The sequence below is a fragment of the Galleria mellonella genome, unplaced genomic scaffold (assembly GCF_026898425.1).
Source record: "Galleria mellonella isolate WM207_F2 unplaced genomic scaffold, CSIRO_AGI_GalMel_v1 utg28, whole genome shotgun sequence".
Classification (NCBI taxonomy): Eukaryota; Metazoa; Arthropoda; class Insecta; order Lepidoptera; family Pyralidae; genus Galleria; species Galleria mellonella.
The window spans coordinates 6,590,745-6,609,121 of NW_026442064.1; the positions used below are offsets into that span (position 1 = coordinate 6,590,745).

The following is an 18,377-nucleotide window of genomic DNA, read 5'->3' on the forward strand; positions in this document are numbered from 1 at the left end:
CCAGGAAACAAGAAATTGTTATATAAATTTATTTTATACTGTTGCATGTTTTGATATTTTGCAAATTTTAAGACTTTCTACATTAAACTTGGTACCCCTATAAATCTCAATTATTGTTTCGGCGGAGTAGAAACGTTGCATTTTTTTTTGTTTTTTGATGGGTGAAAATGGAATGCTAATCCTGCCTGAGCTAATGGAATACGCTGGCGGAGTACCAGTGAAGGGTGATAGATGAGAATGAAAACAGGCCAGTTAGCCCATCATGATGAATTCATCACAAAATAACCATGATAGTTTCTAGGACCGCGAGGAGGTTGACCTGGTTGGGTATATTGCTAGCAATGGGATTTTCAGTCTCCATCACTAACAATCCCTTTCCCCCGTCGCATATTCGTAATATTGAATTTAGCTCCTTTTCACATTTATGTTTTTGATGAGGTTATGCTTACGTTTACTCATGCCTGAGCTACGGGATTAATGCTTGGGAAAATAGCGTTGACTGGTCTAGCATTTTAATCCCCAAAAAAAAGCTAAAATTATTTGCAAACAAAAAACAAACAGATATCTGTAAATCTTACTTTATAAAAAATTAAAATATTACTTCTTCCATGTACTGTATATTCTAAAAAACTGTAAATTTGTTCACAAATATCCTGACTTATACAATAAAAAAGAAAGTGTAAAATCTAATTATTATGTACGACTCAAAAACAAGTTAATATTCCCCGATTTAGACTTTCAACGCATTCGCCTAGCCCTCTTATAATTCCAATAAAAATATATAATTAACTACCTAATTCCATAAAAAATATAAAAATTGACAAAACTTTACACATTTAATACAATTGAAATAGTCTTAAGGTGTTTCGCATTAATATAAACTGAATGCTAATAGAACATGTTTTCTGTGATTTTGAAATTTTCTAATAATTAATTAAAAACAAATTTATAAAACTATTAATAAATAAATTCTATTACAACGTAAATAAGTATTTTTCTGATAAACTGTAATAAAATTAATAAGTGCTGTACCATAATATTAAAAAAAATAAATAGTTTATTAAATTATTATGAAAAATAATACAAAATTATTATAGTATCCTAATTATTAATATATTATTTTATATAAATATAAACTACAATAAAATTTATTACTGATGTTGTATAAAATAAAACGAATCAAATTTGTTTTTCAACCGACTTCAAAAACAGACGGCTCCCAATTCAGTTAAATTTTTAATGTTTGTTACTTATTAGTGCACAGCCAATTAGGAAAGTTATTGTTTTTATCTGAAAATATACATACATATACATATAGTCCACAGAAATTTTATCAAAATCGGTTCAGTAGTTTAGTTTTTAAATCAAAATAAATGGTTTTGTTACAATTGAAGTCCGTTTTTTTGTTGGACACAGTCTTTAATTATGTAAAACATACATTAAGACCATCTCTTCAATTGCTACTTGCTGCGCCCATCATGATTCATAATACTCACTACCTATTGTAGCATTATGGAATAGAAATAAACATATGAAATATGAATAATTTTAACAAACAAACATGGATCAAAATGCCAACAAATTTTAGTTTCCCATATTAACACAGTTGCGGGAGACTCAACAAATTATGTTGATTATGTATTTGTGTAATTTCTGTTTTATAGCTTAAATAGATTCTTAGTTTTAAGTCTGTTGTCTATTTCGGTTTAATTCTATAATTTACTATTCATCCTTGGTACAACATTTGTAACTGACCATCTCGCAATAGATACAGAAGCTGCCGTCAATTGTAAAATCTATTAAAATGGTTTTGAATTGTCGACGTAATTGCGTACTGTAGTTTAAAAAAAAAATACAGAAGAATTGATAATCTTTTTTAAAATTCCTAAACTTATCATTTTTTTAATGCTAAAGTAATATAAAGAGGGAAGATTCTATTCGTTTGTAATGGGTAACCTTAAAAAATATTACTGATAATATAGAAAATTCTGTGAAATGTGAATACAAAACATTCTTAGGATCTGTACCAGGAGTCAGCCACAGCGTCTTCCTCCAAGTCTTAATTGAAACGCGAATGTGCAGAAGACGGTAAGTGCTTAATTTTTTTTATCTATACTACCTACTTAGGCGCTAATTGGTAACAAAGAAATAAACTCCTTTTCACATTTATATATTTGCCTAAGTTATACTAATATTATAGAGGAAAAAGTTGATTATAATGCATAAACACGAAATTACTCTAACGATTTTCACATAAAAAGGCTACGTTATTCGTGAGTAACATAGTTATATATTCGAAAATTCTATCTACCCGTGTGAACCGAGTCCGGATCGCTTTGCCAGTAGTTGCTACGATAGGTAGCAGAGTTCCTCTTTAAACATCATCAAAAGCCTAACTGCGGTTGTCAATCCGCCTGCCAAGCGTGGCATCTACTGGCAACAGCCCCCAATGGGGAGGCCTATGTTCATCAGTGGATGGTTAAAGGCTGATATGATGATGATGATTGTTTCACCGCAGACTAAAAGTCATAACACGAGTGCTTGACTTTAGACTGGTGTAATAATTAATTATTTTTATCCATACTATTAAGTTTTTATCTTTTGACATATAGCAACCTGTTGCGCGCCGCAACTCCGCGCTACAACTCCGCACACGCCCCGCGTTTTTAACCTGCGGAAACTCCGTCTACTTCGACCGCAGACGCAGCCGGGAGCCACGAGCCAAGGGCAGTTATTTTTTGATGAAATCGTCTGTCCCTTGGCACTCCATCAGCATCTCGTCGATACCTTCCCTCACCGTCCTCCTCGCAGCGTTTCCCCCCCACTCACCTTACTTACGACGACATAATGTCGCAGCGGGGACGCCCTCGCCGCGCCCCCGCTCGTCTCATTCTTAAGAGGGATCTCTTTGATCCCTCTAAATCTGTGATTATCCCTCCGTCAGCATTAGGCCTTGGACCCCGCTCTAGCCAGTCATTCGCCGGAGGGTCGACCAGATCGTCCAGGATCCCATGGCGAGTACCTGTGATTGCCGCGTCTTGGGGTACCCCCCGGTCCCCCTCTCCGGCGTTCATCTCGCCGATTTCCGCTCGACCCCTCTCCGGCGCGACCAAGCGCGCCGTACCTACCACCTCGTCGTCGTCGGCGTCATCGCCTAGCGTGACGCACGACGACAAGAGAATGTGCGGAAAGGCATCTGTCTTTTCCTCACCCTCGCTCTCACGCTCAATCCCCGCGCAAAAAGACCCCCCGCCGAAACCGCGTATTCGGGTTATAACAAAGGAAAAATACCCAATCTCCGCGGGCTCTGCGTACAAGACGCCTATCCCACTATATGTGTGTCATTCCCTCACCACCCTACATCCTCATATCCAGAACGCCCGAGTCTCTGGCTCAACCCCCGCGACCTAATGCGCGCCGATTCCTCCGAGATGGATCTCTCCCGTCCTAGCGGTCTGCCCCCCGCCACCCCTATTTGAAGACCCACCTGAGTAGCCACTCGCTGCTCGTACACCGGCGTGGCGGCGCGAGCAGCGTCAATATCGGCGTCCACCGGCACCGCACCGGACTTCGGAATGACTTGAATTTCAAACAATTAACGCAATTGATTTCCGAACTGGCGAGTGGGTGTATGTTTTTTACAACATTGTAATAATTCATTATAATTTTTTGTCTTTATTCCCTTTTTGCTCCTGACGACTATATCGCCGCTACATATACAAATATATTAATAATGGATTTTTAGTGCAGTGTTTATAGTAAAAAACAATTAGATTCGTTTCAGACAGTTAATAGTGTTACCAACTTAAGTGTTAAGTGGACAGATAACAGTAAATCGACATATGTACAAATAGTTCGTAATAATGAATGGTTTTGATAAATCAAAACAGTGATTCGTCCGTAAGCAAGCTTTACGTAGTAAAATGTATGTTAAGCGCTAAGTTTACAACTCCGTTCATTTGGAAATAGAGTTTCCTTGTAAAACCATGGTAACTGCTGGTAACCCCCCCCCCCCCCCAAGGGGAAATCTTATGTTCAGCAGTGGTCAGTTAAAGGCTGATATGATGATGATGATAGTAGAGGTGGATAACATATAAGAATATTTTGAATACAATGTCTATCATAGCAAGACAAAATATATAATATTTTGTTAATCTAGCGGAAGATTCTCAGACGCAATACTCATATTAAAATAAATAAATAGTTACTAAAAATTATTTTCAGTTTTACCTCTTATAAAAAAAAAAAATATTTCACAATATATTGCATAATTGTGTATTGAACTGTTTCATTTGAGATTTTAAGAAGTATGTAATTGATAGATCGCACAGGCTTTCGTCAGCAAACAGTAGATCTTGGGTCTAATTAAGTCGGCCACCCCAGAAATATACAATATAAAAATGAATAACCCAATTGAAGTGAATATCCGACCTGTACGCAAGATTTGCAAATAAATAGAAACCATTTTTCCGCCATTAATGTCGAAGGGAACTCAATATATAGATATTATTATAATACCGATATTTTTTTAATGGTCGGTAATGGAATGGTAACCCCGCCTGCGCTATTGGTATACACTGGCGGAGCACCAATGACAGATGATAGGTGAGAATGAAGCAGATCAGTTAGCCCACCGTGACGAATCTAACAATAAATCAATCACGATGGTTTCCAGGGGAAAGCACGAAGAGATCAACCTAATATTAGTATATTGCTAGCGATGGGGCTACTAATCCCCATTACTAACAGTCCCTTCTCTCCCCGCGATACCGATATTATGCACACCTAAATTTTTAATAATAATTTAACACAGACGGGTTACAATTCCATTTTTACCCATAACAAAATAATTCTCATCCGACTTCAAAAACTTTGTTGAGAATAATTTTTTTTCAGGTTCTCAATTCAGCTGTATTTTTTTATATTTGTTACATCACAACTCCGTCAATTATTTAGAAATTCTTTCTTTATCTGAAAACTTACTTGCAGATTGGTCCTATGAAAATTTTATTAAAATCGTTTTACTAGTTTAGTTTTTAAATCAAAATAACTGATTTTATCATAATTGAAGTTGGATTTTTATGTTATACAATTTACTATTTATGTAAATTGATACTCAAGTACCAATTAACAGGCGCAACTCATGTCCTAAACAAAATAAAAAAAAAAAATACTGAGATAGATAAATATAATCCAAAAATAACATTTTAATGCTGATTAAACTGATGTATCTTATATATAAAATTCTCGTGTCACGGTGTTTGTTACCAAAGTCCTCCGAAACGGCTTTACCGATATTTATGAAATTTTGTGTGCATATTGGGTAGATCTGAGAATCGGCTAACATCTATTTTTAATACCCGTAAGTGATAACGGTGACCCACCCCAAAATATTTTTTTTTAATTTTTTTGACAATTTTTTTTATTTTTATTTTATTATAATTTAGCATTGAAAAATACATACTACTTTAAATTTTCATCGTTTTACGATCAACCCCTGTATTTTAATCGCGACTTTTATATTTCGCAATAAGTGGTAAAACAACGTTTACGGGGTCAACTAGTTTTCTTATAAAGACATAGACTTGAAAACGATTATGGTTTGAAAACGATATCCAACTGCATAAGAAGAACCATCCTTAAGAATTTTGAAAAAAAAAGCTCATCGTTGTTCTACTAGTAAGTAAAATTGAAGATTGTTCAGTGACAGGAGATACAAATTTAAATTATTTATCTTTTAAAATGATGATTTTTTTGTTATTTAACTGATCTGTATAGTATTTGAAAAAATTCACAAAGTTATTAAATTAATTATAAAATTAACATTTTAATTTTGTAATGAAAGGGTCTATTGAATGCCCACCACGCTGGTGTCGGCGTCGTCGTTGGCCGGTTCGTTAGGCTCCCTAGGTTATAGTTAAACACAATGATGACTGGTTCATCCATGGTGCTTCAAGTAGTGACTGGTCTGTTCAAGAACACATTGATTGTAGCTTGGTAGCTTTTTAATTATATATTTTTTTCTTTTTATCAATACGAAGTTTGTGATAGAGACTTATTTGAAAAAATCAACAGCTATATTTTTGCCTGTTCTTCTCAGCTGAAATTGCAGTCCGAACTGGGCGGTAGATTCATAAAAAAATCACTATTCATACTTATTATTACATTTGTTTGAATAAATTATATATTTTTATTATATTATAATATAATAAAAATATATAATTTACACAGAGATACCATTTTCATCTTATATTATAAACAGCCCCCCTAGACAAAGTAATTTATTGACAGAATTGTTAATCCACATTAACATGCGCTGTCCTGTTCCTTCTCATATGGACGCTGACCGAAGCGATTTTATCGATAGTTTCATTATCATGGACAAATTTTTCATTCATGGTTCGTTCGTACCTTATTTAGGCAGGCAGGCATGCAAAACTCGGCTAGTAGTTATCAATAAGGATCGTATGCAATGTTTTTAGTGGATAATAATAGAATGGTAACCCCGCCTGCGCTAACGGTATACGCTGGCGGAGCACCAGTGATGGATGATAGATGAGAATGAAAAGGTAGACCAGTTAGTAGCCCATCGTGATAGATACACCTGGCATTTAACACGATAGTATCCAGGGGAGGAGATTTCCACGGGGAGATCGACATGGCAGGGTTTATTGCTATGGGACTGGCAGTCACCATTACTAACAATCCCTCCCCCCCCCCCGTATACAATGTTAGGTGTTGGCAATATACGGGTAGGTAAGTTGTTATCTTGGCGGTAATATTACTTCCTTTTTCTATTCAGTCTAGTCCGGTAGATATTGTTTTACTCCCTACTGCCTCCCAGACACAGTGGAATTATTTTTAATGTAAAAATTATTACCAAATTATTATACAGTTCACTCTTATGTTAATTATGTGACCAGCAATATGTATAATTCAAGTATTATATACAATATAATAATAACAATATAATAATTAAAGATTGGGATTCAATAAATTGGGATGAAAGAATGAAATGAAACCACATATTTTTATTTAAATTTTTATGCGATGTAATAATTAATACACATATAATTCAACACATACATATAACTATTATATAAAAACACATTATTACACAATATAAAACAAAATTCACTTATTTATATTATTCTTATACTCAACATATCAATCTCTTAATCAATCTACAGGGTGGAAGGGACAGGTTGGCCATAACGAAAACAGGTGATTCAGATGAATACCCACAATGGCCGCTTCTCCTTCAGTATTTTTCGTACGTCTGTGGCGTTGATCTCAAACAGCTGGTGGTCTACCATGAAATGATATTCGAATTTTCGGACTCAATTTCGTGTTTTTGTTCGTTACGAAATAGACCCAGTAAATGGAGCTTAACATTTCATTCATCATAAATCCTATCGTAACAGTCCAGAGGAACGATATTTTAACATTTTTAAAATTTTAAACGGCATGTATTATGTAATTTTAACATCAAATTTCTATTTCGTTAGTCCCCGAAATTTCGAAAAATATTTCATGGTAGGCCCTCTGATTCCGTGAATCTCGGTGTAGAATTTTAATACGAATAATACATTGCTTTTTTTTGGTATTTCACTAAAAATATTATTATTTCTTTATATTATGATAAAATATCATAGATTACATAAGAATTTCCATTGGTTTTCAGTTCGGAATAATGATCTGATTTCAGTTTCAGTTTTTGCCAGCATGTCCCTTACAGTCTGTATAATATGTAATTAAATTAATAAAAAATATACTAAATACTTTAGTAGACTATAATACTTTAGTAGTATAAAAATATAATCAAGAATTGTGAAAACTGACGGACTTCAGCAAACTGTGATATTGTAGGTTCAACTATTCCTTTGTTTATATTGTCATTATGTTCTATTGAAACAAACAATATAATTAAAAATCGAATAAAGAATTTGAAATACCTTATTTTACAAATTCCACAACGTAGACATTGCTATGGTTTAAATTGTCTAACAAACTCTATGGGGGCAGCTTCTGAAATTAAATGAACAATTTATACTTGTGAAACTGTCAATAAAGAAGCTGACAATAAGTATTCTACGATAGGTGAGCTGTATATAAGTTTGTTTCTTTTTGTGATACAGCTTTGTGCATCAAAATTTATTAACAATGTAATCAAGATTATTAAAAGATTTTTTAGAGAAAATATGACCTATAATTGTTGTAATGAGTAATAATAGAATTTTTATGGAGTAATAATAATGTATGTTCTGTGATTAAATTTGTACAAAATCCTCTATGTTAAGATTATTTGATCTGACTTTATAAAAAAAAAATTGTAAATATTTTCCAAAGCCATTTAAGAAATATTAAGAAATTGTGAAAACGCTTCCGTAACATAGCATGATAATACGAATACCTACTCAACAATATTTTTATATAATACTATGGCTATTTTTTTATTATAAACAATTATAAACTAGTATCCTATTAATAAATTATTCTTATGCTAGTATCACTACATAGTATAAAACAAAGTCGCTGTCTGTCCGTCCCTATGTATGCTTAAATCTTTAAAAGTACGCAACGGATTTTGAAGCGGTTTTTTAATAGATAGAGTAATTCAAGAGGAAGGTTTATATGTATAATACATGCATAATATAGTATAGAAACACTGATAATTTTAAAGGTTTCTAATGTGATGTGATGTATTGTGTATAAAATTTAAAACTATCCAACAGAATACATTATAAAATAACTCCAAAAAGTTTGTATTCATATATTTAAAACAGCAGTTATAAATTCTGTCAATCAATACATCGTACAAAACATCCCTTCTCCATCGTATCGCATATAATACGAGTATATATCAGTATCATAAGCAATAGAATAAACATTTGCAAATCATAAAATGCTTTCCCCGCAGACTGTCAAGAAACCTACTAACCTAACCCTTAGTATGGATAAAAATAATACAAATAATTTTTATTATCACTCTGGTGGAAATTCAAGCATTCGTGTCAGTATTGTTGTAGGTGTCTGAACCCGGCAACATGATTTAGTACTGCAGTGAGCCAATTTTTCTCTTTTAATAACTTAGCAATATTTTCGTCAAACGCATTTTGTTAACTGAAAAATAATAGTGCAAACAAATACGTAATTATTTGCATTATCAATCGACAACATCTAATTTGTTACATAATCGTACGTTTATGTAACAAATTAGATAAATATAAATACAGTAAAGTAATGTCATACACGTTCAATAATTATATATTACATTGGCATATATGTTACACATTTTAGCATTTACCAATATGAGTTCATAAATATACAGATTGTATAAAAAAAAAAAAACCCGGACAAGTGTGAGATAAACTCGAATTATTTTATTTATTATATTTGTAAATTCAGAGGCATATTGGTCCGCCGTCCCATGGAGATCAACCAGGTTGGGACCTTCATATTTCTTTACTTATTTTTTGGTGTACCGTTAGTGTTCTTTTGGTTAGTTATAAGTTGCTAACTGTTGTTTATCTCACCATCTGATACTATTAAACGATTCTGTTACTTCTTAAATATTAACAGACCTTAAATTCCATTAAAATCCTTCAGCCTTTAACTGTCCACTGCTGAACATAAGCCTACCCCTTGGGGAGGTTTCGCCAATAGTTGCCACGCTTGGTAGGCGGATTAGCAACCACAGTCAGGCTTTAGAGATGTTTTAAGAGGGACGCTTTTGCCCATCCCCTGCTCTCTTTAGTCGGCTTTTATGACACCCATGGGAAAGGAAGGGGTGGCCTATTCTATACCGGAACCACATGGCCAACTCTATCTATATACTAACAGATAACTATAACATATTACTGTATAAATATATAACAAAGTAACGTATTATGATATTACAATATTATATTGTATAGTTTTTCTTAGAAATCTTTAGTATGTTCTTTAATCTTTGGTACAGAACAGTCATCATACAACAGCATAGGTATTTTTAGAAAAAATTTAATTTTGATGCTTTTACATTTTATCTTTCTCGAGAGATATGAATTAGTTTATTTTGGCAGACGTCACGATTAAAAAACAATTTTATTTTAACACTTAAAAACATTTTTCTAAACACAGTTCGTCTTTTTCGTTTGTAACCTTTATTTATAGCAAGACATTCCTAGAAGTTAGAAGGCTGTTAGAAGTTGTTAATAAGTGGATGAAGCATCTACAACACCGTGTCTAGCTTTTGAATTGTCAAAATTTTGATTATTTTCACAAGTTGGTACATAATCTCAATTAAAGTGGTCAAACTCCTTTCTGCAAATGCCATCAAAAATTATTTTTGCTCTTCTTTGATATCACTACTATCAATATTTTTGTGTAGCACCAAACAAGAAACGCAACTACACTGTTTCCGATATGTTATGTACATATTTAGAAACCTAGAGCTGCAACAATTTCAGGAATCCCCAGGTAGAAACAAAAGAGCACTAAACCAAAACAGCATTAAGTGGGGTCTTACTGTACCTTATTTTATAAACTTCAGAAGTGAGACATTCTTCTGGTACAGGATTAATGTTTTCATCATCAAAGATTACTGTGGGAGCCACTGGAATTAAATGTACAATTTACAAAGCTGTGTTATTGAAGACACTGCAAACATACTACAAAAAAAAACTGTAAATAAATTTGAGTTTCTTTTTGTGATTCTTCGAATAGCAAACACTGATGGTCCACCTAATAGAAAGTGGTAAACATAGGCGAGACATTCAGCACCGCAGACATCACAAAGTCCACTGTGATGCCAATGGTACCAAAAGAAGCCAACATAAATTATATAGAAGTTTATTATGCTTTAAGATATGTAATAGAAAAGGATATATTTATTAATTTTGTTTGTGTAGTCTAATATACAATTAAAATTCAGTCGGAACAAAAATTATGAATTTATAAATAGCCCAAAGCAAAGAATACACACAACATTAAATATTCTTAGTTAAAAAATAAAAGCCTAAAAAGTAACAAAGTATATTAAAAATATACATACTTGTCTCCTTTAAAATATTAACTGTTACTCAAAGTACTATTCAAAAGTTTTATTGCCACGAGTAACAGAGTCTGATCTGGTAAATAAAATATCGTCCATATAGACTTAATAGGCTAAGATTATTAGAAAAAAGTAAAGAGACCATTTTATTTCAGAAGTGGAGTGCTTTATTTTGGTGGAATGCAAAAATGAGATACCATAGATACAGCCATAAAAATGACAGCACTGTACAGTGTGACCATTTCATTAATAGCAAATTGCCACAGACCGGGCAAAAAAACTGCCAAAATTTCCAAACTTGCCGTCAAAAATTTCAAAAATATGCCTACAAGGAAATGGAAAAATATACACAATGAATTCAATGAAATTTTCTTAATCAACAAAAATATTTACTCTTCGTATTAATATTTGCCTCTAAATTTTCGTCTTCATTCTTTAAATACACAAATTTTGAAGACACCTTTTTAGTTGTTTTTAATTGGTTTAAAGTTCGTCCGTGGTACGTGGTGGTATTCGCGTCCTTGATTTTTTCAATCACTCAACAAAATTTGTCTTTACTCAAAATTGTGCTGATAGTGCTACTTCCTCCTGATTCTAACAAATCTCTTCACACTTTTATCAAATTTAATTTGTCGAATTTCGTTATCAACTTTTTGATTGTTCTTTTCGTCTACTATGTTGGGAAAATTTTTTGCAACATCTAAAATTGACACAAAACCTTTATATTATAAACCACATACTCTGGATCCAACATGGAGGCCGGAGCCAAATTTTAATAAGAATGTATTTGTAATGTATTTGTATTTAATGTAGTATTTAAATAAATGTAAGATGGCTAAGTGAATAGTATACCGTAATAATGTTTAAAGCCTGCCTATTCAGATAATGATATTTTAAATAAATTAATCTACCTAATAGTCAAGTAATAAATGAATACCACACAACTATAATAACTATTTAGAAACGATTAAATTAGTATTTAAGATGAAGTGGTTAGATAAATTTGCTAAAGTTTGCTTAGAATTCAGCTTATTTGGATAATGAACTGAAGGTGTCTAAGTAAAGAGATGTCAAGTCTATCTAATAATAAACGCATAAATATAATAACCAAATAGAAAATAACTGAAATCGGTTTATGTAAACTCCGTATTTAGATAAATGATTCGTTAAAGTTGGCTTCGCGATCTATACATATAATAAAATTGCAACTGGTTGCCGTCCGTGCATAGAAGACAAAAATATAAGAAAACCCATTATATTCAAGAAAGTAATAAACCCAAAACAACGTTTTAGTACTTTTGTCTATACGTCTGTGCACGATAATCTTAGAAACGGCTTAAACGATTTAAACGCGACTTTCACTAGTGCTTTGCAGCTTACTTTACTGGACATTTAGCGTTTTTTTTATTTCAATCGGTTCATAAATAAAAGTTATATGATTCTAAATAATCGTATACGAAATGCTATAAAATGACCGATCTGTTGCTTTGGTTGAAGCTTCATGAATGTATTAGGTACGTAATTATCATTTATATATATATAATATCATATAAGACCGTATTTCTAAGTAAATTAAATGATATACGAAACTACATAACTAGAAGCGGGCAATGCCGCGGGGAACGATTAATGGTTAAATAAAAATAGTTATAATCAGTTTATCAAATAATGTAAAAGATGACAAATACAAAATCTTCAAAATAGACTTAATCGAAATCACGTAATATAAAATGTAATATTCAGATAAATAGTTCGCTAAATTCGGGTAAAAAATCGGCTTATTTGGATAATGGAATAAAATAATATTTAAGTAAAGAATAATCGAATCCACCTAATTAATATCACATTACTATAATAACTAGATAAAATAGTCGTTGAAATGGGCTTAACAGATAACAAAATGGCATTTAAATAAAGCATCATAAAAATCGATCTAATAGAAGTAATAACACTATTATAACTATTTAAACAAGGCTATCACTATCAAAATTTTAATTAAATAACTTACTAAAATAGACATTTCGAAGGAGTATTATATTATCGATTGAATAAAATGTCATTTAAAAATATCATTAAAATCGATTAAGCATTTTAAACAAATAACCAAACATTGAAACTAATTCACTTAATTAAATTATTATAAATGCTAATTCAATGTAATACATTCGAGACCTATTCTAACATTACGTTAAAATAAATCTAACCAAAATGGACCCTGAACCAGACGTATAACAAAATATAACGCGAATTGTGAATAGACGATAATAGTTTAGAGTCAATGAGCACATTTTATAAAATATTCACAGGTAGATTAATGTTACGATTATTTATTTTAAGTAGTTGGGTACTATAACAACATAAATGATTTCGAGGGTTGTAGTGTATTAAAGAATGTTACGGATCGCTAATGGGTCCCTATACTATACTCTGACGTTGAACCAGGCTCAGAACAACGCATCTGTATGACAATAAGCCACTTTATGAAGCAGCAATCGTCCCACAGATGGATTAAAGGAGTCTTGATCTCAGAGTATTACGAATCGTTTCTAATATTAAAGCAACACTCTAAACCAAATTATGAAATAAGAAAAGTAATACACATATGTACTTGAATATTAAATTGGCATAAAATTAGAATAGAGTAAACTTATGATGATGAAATAGACAACTTATAGGTACACACATGCACATAAAATCGTATTGCTGAAATAAAATTAATTAGTTAAAGTAAATGCTGAAAGAATAAATAGATGCTGAAAATAAATTGATTATATACTATTCTAAACATCCTGAAAACACGAGGAATAATATTAATTAGTACAGTCAAGTTTATAAAATATTCACATGCACATAAAATTTAAAATTGGTATAGAAATAGAACAGAGTAAAATTAAATGATAAAATTCGACAACTTGTAGGTACACACGTGCACATAAAATCGTATTGCTGAAATAAAATTAATTAGTTAAAGTAAATGCTGAAAGAATAAATAGATGCTGAAAATAATATTATTAGTCATACAATTAATAATTATGTGGATTACATAAAGCATTATTGATTGCGTATTATCCGCTTCCTCCATTTTTGTGAACATTATTCCTTTGATCAATTTATGTTTTAATTTCTTAAATGTTCTCCTACGCTAGCTGAAATCCCTAGCAAAACTCCTAGCTAGTCCTAAATTATTTAGCAAAATCTATAAATATTTAACTACCTTCTGAATTTATTATTTCCAAAACTATACCTAGCTATTTGCTAAACCTAATGAGAAAAGTTCTTCTCAGTTCCAATAATCTTTACTAGTTGAAAACCTTATTAAAACCCTAGCTATTCCTGTCTCTAATGTAAAATGGAATTTAAATTATTAAACTTAAATTTTGATAAAAATGAATTTAAAATACTCTAAGCTGATTGAATCCTATTCTAAATATCCTTAAAACACGAGGAAATAATATGGATTAGTACAGTCAAGAAAACGGAACAGACTCACTGGATTACGCCAACCTCGAACTTGCTACACGGCAATCAGGTACCAACAATCAGGAACCCGCAACACGCCAACCAGGAATCACTCGCGATTTACTTCCGAATTTAATAAAATTTAACACTATAGAATTTAAAATAAATGAACCAAGCGAATCGGGCAGAGCCTTGACCAGCACGGAGAGGAGCCTTCTTTACGGACCCGATGAGTGTTCTTCCAATTTTTGCAGCTAGCGCGCCGAATGAGAAAAAAGCTGAGCTCCTCCATTCGGGCTCTTTTATAGGGTCCCCCTCGTCATTCCTTCGTCACTCTATCCTTCGTTCATTTTTCCCTCCAATATCCCAAAAACTTCATTCTATTCATTCCTATTGGTTATCCCCAATTTAGGTTACCTATGTGCTCTGTTTCTATTGGCTCGCGCCAAAATACCACGCTTTTTCATAATTTATAAATGTATATTATTCCTAAACAAAATCATTCAGAATCAAAACATATACTAAAATCATAGTTTTATCAAATTTATTAAACATGTAATATAAATTTTAATCTACGATAACATTCATTATTATTGAACCAGATAGACATGCAATCTTACCCATTCTTTCATTACTTTACCTAGTCAGGAGATAAATTTAAATTCTTCCCGCCTACGTACTTAAAGTGTCATTCAATTTATAGTTTATCTGTGGTAGTAAATTTAGTGTCTGATTAAGTAGATTTTTCTTTTTAAAGTTAATTAAGTAATTATATTTTCACAATAATGCTTTCTTATTTTACTGCTAACTTTTATCATAAAATAATAACTTTTAATAAATTAATTTCTATTAATTTATATATGCAAAGCGCCCTCTTCACGTAAAAATGTAGAATATATTTCCGACTTCCTACTCTTCTGTAAAATTTGACAGAGAAATAATTAATTTTAAGTCCTTATTGTATGCCTATAAGTTCACTAAATCCTACTCAAAATTTATTAAATATTCTAATTTATAAATTTTGTAACATATATGATTTTCATATAAAAATAGTAGTTTTGAGTATTCAGATCCATTATGACGTACAATGTTTTTTATACCAGTGAGGTGGCAAACAAGCATACGGCCCACCTGATGGCAAGTGGTTACCGTAGCCATTTTGAACATCGATTTAACAATGCATCAATATCAACCATCATAATTTAATATTAAATTGACATTCATATAGTATTAATTTTGATAGATCGTATTCTAGCTTTATACATTTTTCGGTAAATATTAAAATATTAATTTATTATTTAAATTTCTTACTAGTTCAACATTTCTCTGCAAGATGGCGTTAAATGTATTTTTACACATATGGCGAACCGTTACAAAAGGAAAGATAAAAATTAATTAAAAGTAAAGAATTAAGTCACGACCATGTTAATATTTCAATCAACTTTAATTTCAAAAAAAGTATTTAAAGATCCCAATATTTCTTATTTAACCCTTTCATAAATAAAATTTTATTGACTCGTTTAGCTTGCAGTCGATTTTTCTCTGTTAAGACCTGCGCGGCCTTTGAAAAAAGCCTTTCAGATGGAACAGAGCTGTACCTTGTAATCCATCTGTACTTCCAAAGGATTTTCATTAAAACCACTAACTGGAGCCCTTAAATAAAAAGTTATCTCATCTGAAAGGCTTTCGTCAGTTTTATTGGTTTTCCAATTCCACTGAACGCACACATGCACACACGCACACACGCACACACGCACACACGCACACACGCACACACGCAAACACGCACACACGCACACACGCACACACCGATTTCCGCGCATTGTTTGAGAAAAGTACTATACAAGCCTTGGCCACAACTAGGCATTAATGGACTCACGTATGTGTGCCTTGGCTGCGCCTCGGCCCACATTTGCACGTTCGTTCATCAATACCTCAGTTGCTGGCCGCTGCAGTAATGTACTATATAAGTTAACACACTGTTCATATTTATTATTAAGTTACAAAATGTATTACAGACTACATTATTTCTTTTCCTTCAATTACCAGACACAAACAGAGAGCATCGCTCTAGATTTATATACATCAAACATAGACTAAAGTTGCCATATTAAAAAATGTGTGGATTGCTTTTTCAAGAAATATATAGATAATATTGTATTGCTTCAAGAACAAGGAATTACATAACAGGAATTATAAAATTAAAAACTGTAAATCATATGGCCTCCTTTCTTCTTATGCAAATGTAATTAGTAAAAAGAGGACGAAAGATATACCATCAGTGGCTATTTTTCGTAATTCAGAGTAGGCTAGTATGGAGAAAATATTACATGACCGTATATATTGACTCCATTACGAGGTCTAATTTAAAAATTGAGCTGATATTACGAGCAGTGTTGAAAACTTGTATTTACTATCAATAATATTACGAAATGGCGATTTCAAAGTAATATTGTATAAAATAATAAATATATTTTAAAATATTTTGTTTTATTTTTGCTAAAAAAAATGTTCATCGGAACATGCAATTTGTCATAAAATTAATATATTTTTGCCCGTTTCAACTGTCAAACTATAGTATAATTATAACATTTTGTTTCCATTTTGAACATCAGACTGGCCAACATAACAGGAAAATGAAGATTTTTGTGTAGATTGGTCAGATATTTTTGACCAAGTCGGTTTACGTAGCTTGAATGAAGTGCGTTCTCTTTCCCCTTGAGTATATACTCTTTGACTAGTGATGGGACTCGAGTGATTTTTTTTCACTCGAGTCACTCGGTACTGATAAGTTACTCACTCGAATGCCACTCGAGTGAAGATAAAACTCGAGTGATTTTTATTGACTCGAGTCACTCGGAATATAAAACTCGAGTGACCAAAATTTTAAAACGAATAAAACAGTTTTAATTTTACATAGAAAATGTGTATTCATTTTCTCAAAAAAAAAAAAATCTAAACAAAATGTAAAAAATAGATTTTTCCTTCAAACTAAACCTGTCATACATAATCAAGAAACCTCTTGTATCAACTATCAGTCAAATTAAAATATTATAATCTACTACTAATAAGTTCTAATCCAATTTAATTTATTCTAACAAGGAACTTTCATGAAATCCAAATATGAATAGTTTTATTATGTTCTTACACAATTTATGTATATTTTTAATGAGGTAACAAATTTAACTGAGATTGGTGTAATAACTACTTTAAAAAAATGGATTGATCAATTTTTCCCCTACCAAACGGCTTCGATAATATCGACTTCAGCACACTTGCTAAAATGATAGAAGAATGTTTCTCCGTAACCTCTCTAGTAGTAATAGTTTGCGAAAAAAGTTTTGAATTATAAGTGTGAAGGGTTCGTTGGATAAAACAATAAAAATATAAGATACTGAATAAAGATATATATTAGATAGATGTTTTTAAAAATAATGACTTTTCTCTAATAAACAAAATACTCATTGACATAACAAGAAAAATAAATAAGTTCTATTTTTAAAAGTAACATAAATAAAACCTCAACTAAGTATTGTAATAGTTAGGTATGCTTTATTATTGTCAGAAGTCCATAAATCTGTTGTAGCAGCCGTATGTTCAACTAAATGTAGAATATCTACAATTATAGTGCATGCGGTATGATAAGCATCAAGAAGAATTTTCTCTCTTAAAAGTTTCCTGCTACCGCGGGTAAACTTGTCACAATTTGAATTTCTCACTCGGCTCGGTAAAAACCACTCGAGTGGTACGAGTCAATTCGAGTCACTTGTAATTCGAGTCGACTCGAGTCACTCGAAACTCGAGTCGTCAAAAATTTAACTCGAGTGCAAGTAATATAAAAACTACTCGAGTCACTCGAGTGAAAAGCAACTCGAATCCCATC

The 18,377-nt window shown here is 32.0% G+C and overlaps 1 long non-coding RNA gene across 1 annotated transcript; it reads right to left on the bottom strand.

Moving 5' to 3' along the window:
* Positions 1-7,023: 7,023 nt before the first annotated feature.
* On the bottom strand, positions 7,024-11,334 carry LOC128200833 (uncharacterized). The gene is made up of 3 exons (XR_008252913.1): positions 11,036-11,334; positions 10,516-10,597; positions 7,024-9,123 (listed from the first exon to the last, which is right to left on the bottom strand). It is a non-coding gene; the product is annotated as an uncharacterized LOC128200833 (long non-coding RNA).
* Between the last annotated feature and the right edge of the window lie 7,043 nt (positions 11,335-18,377).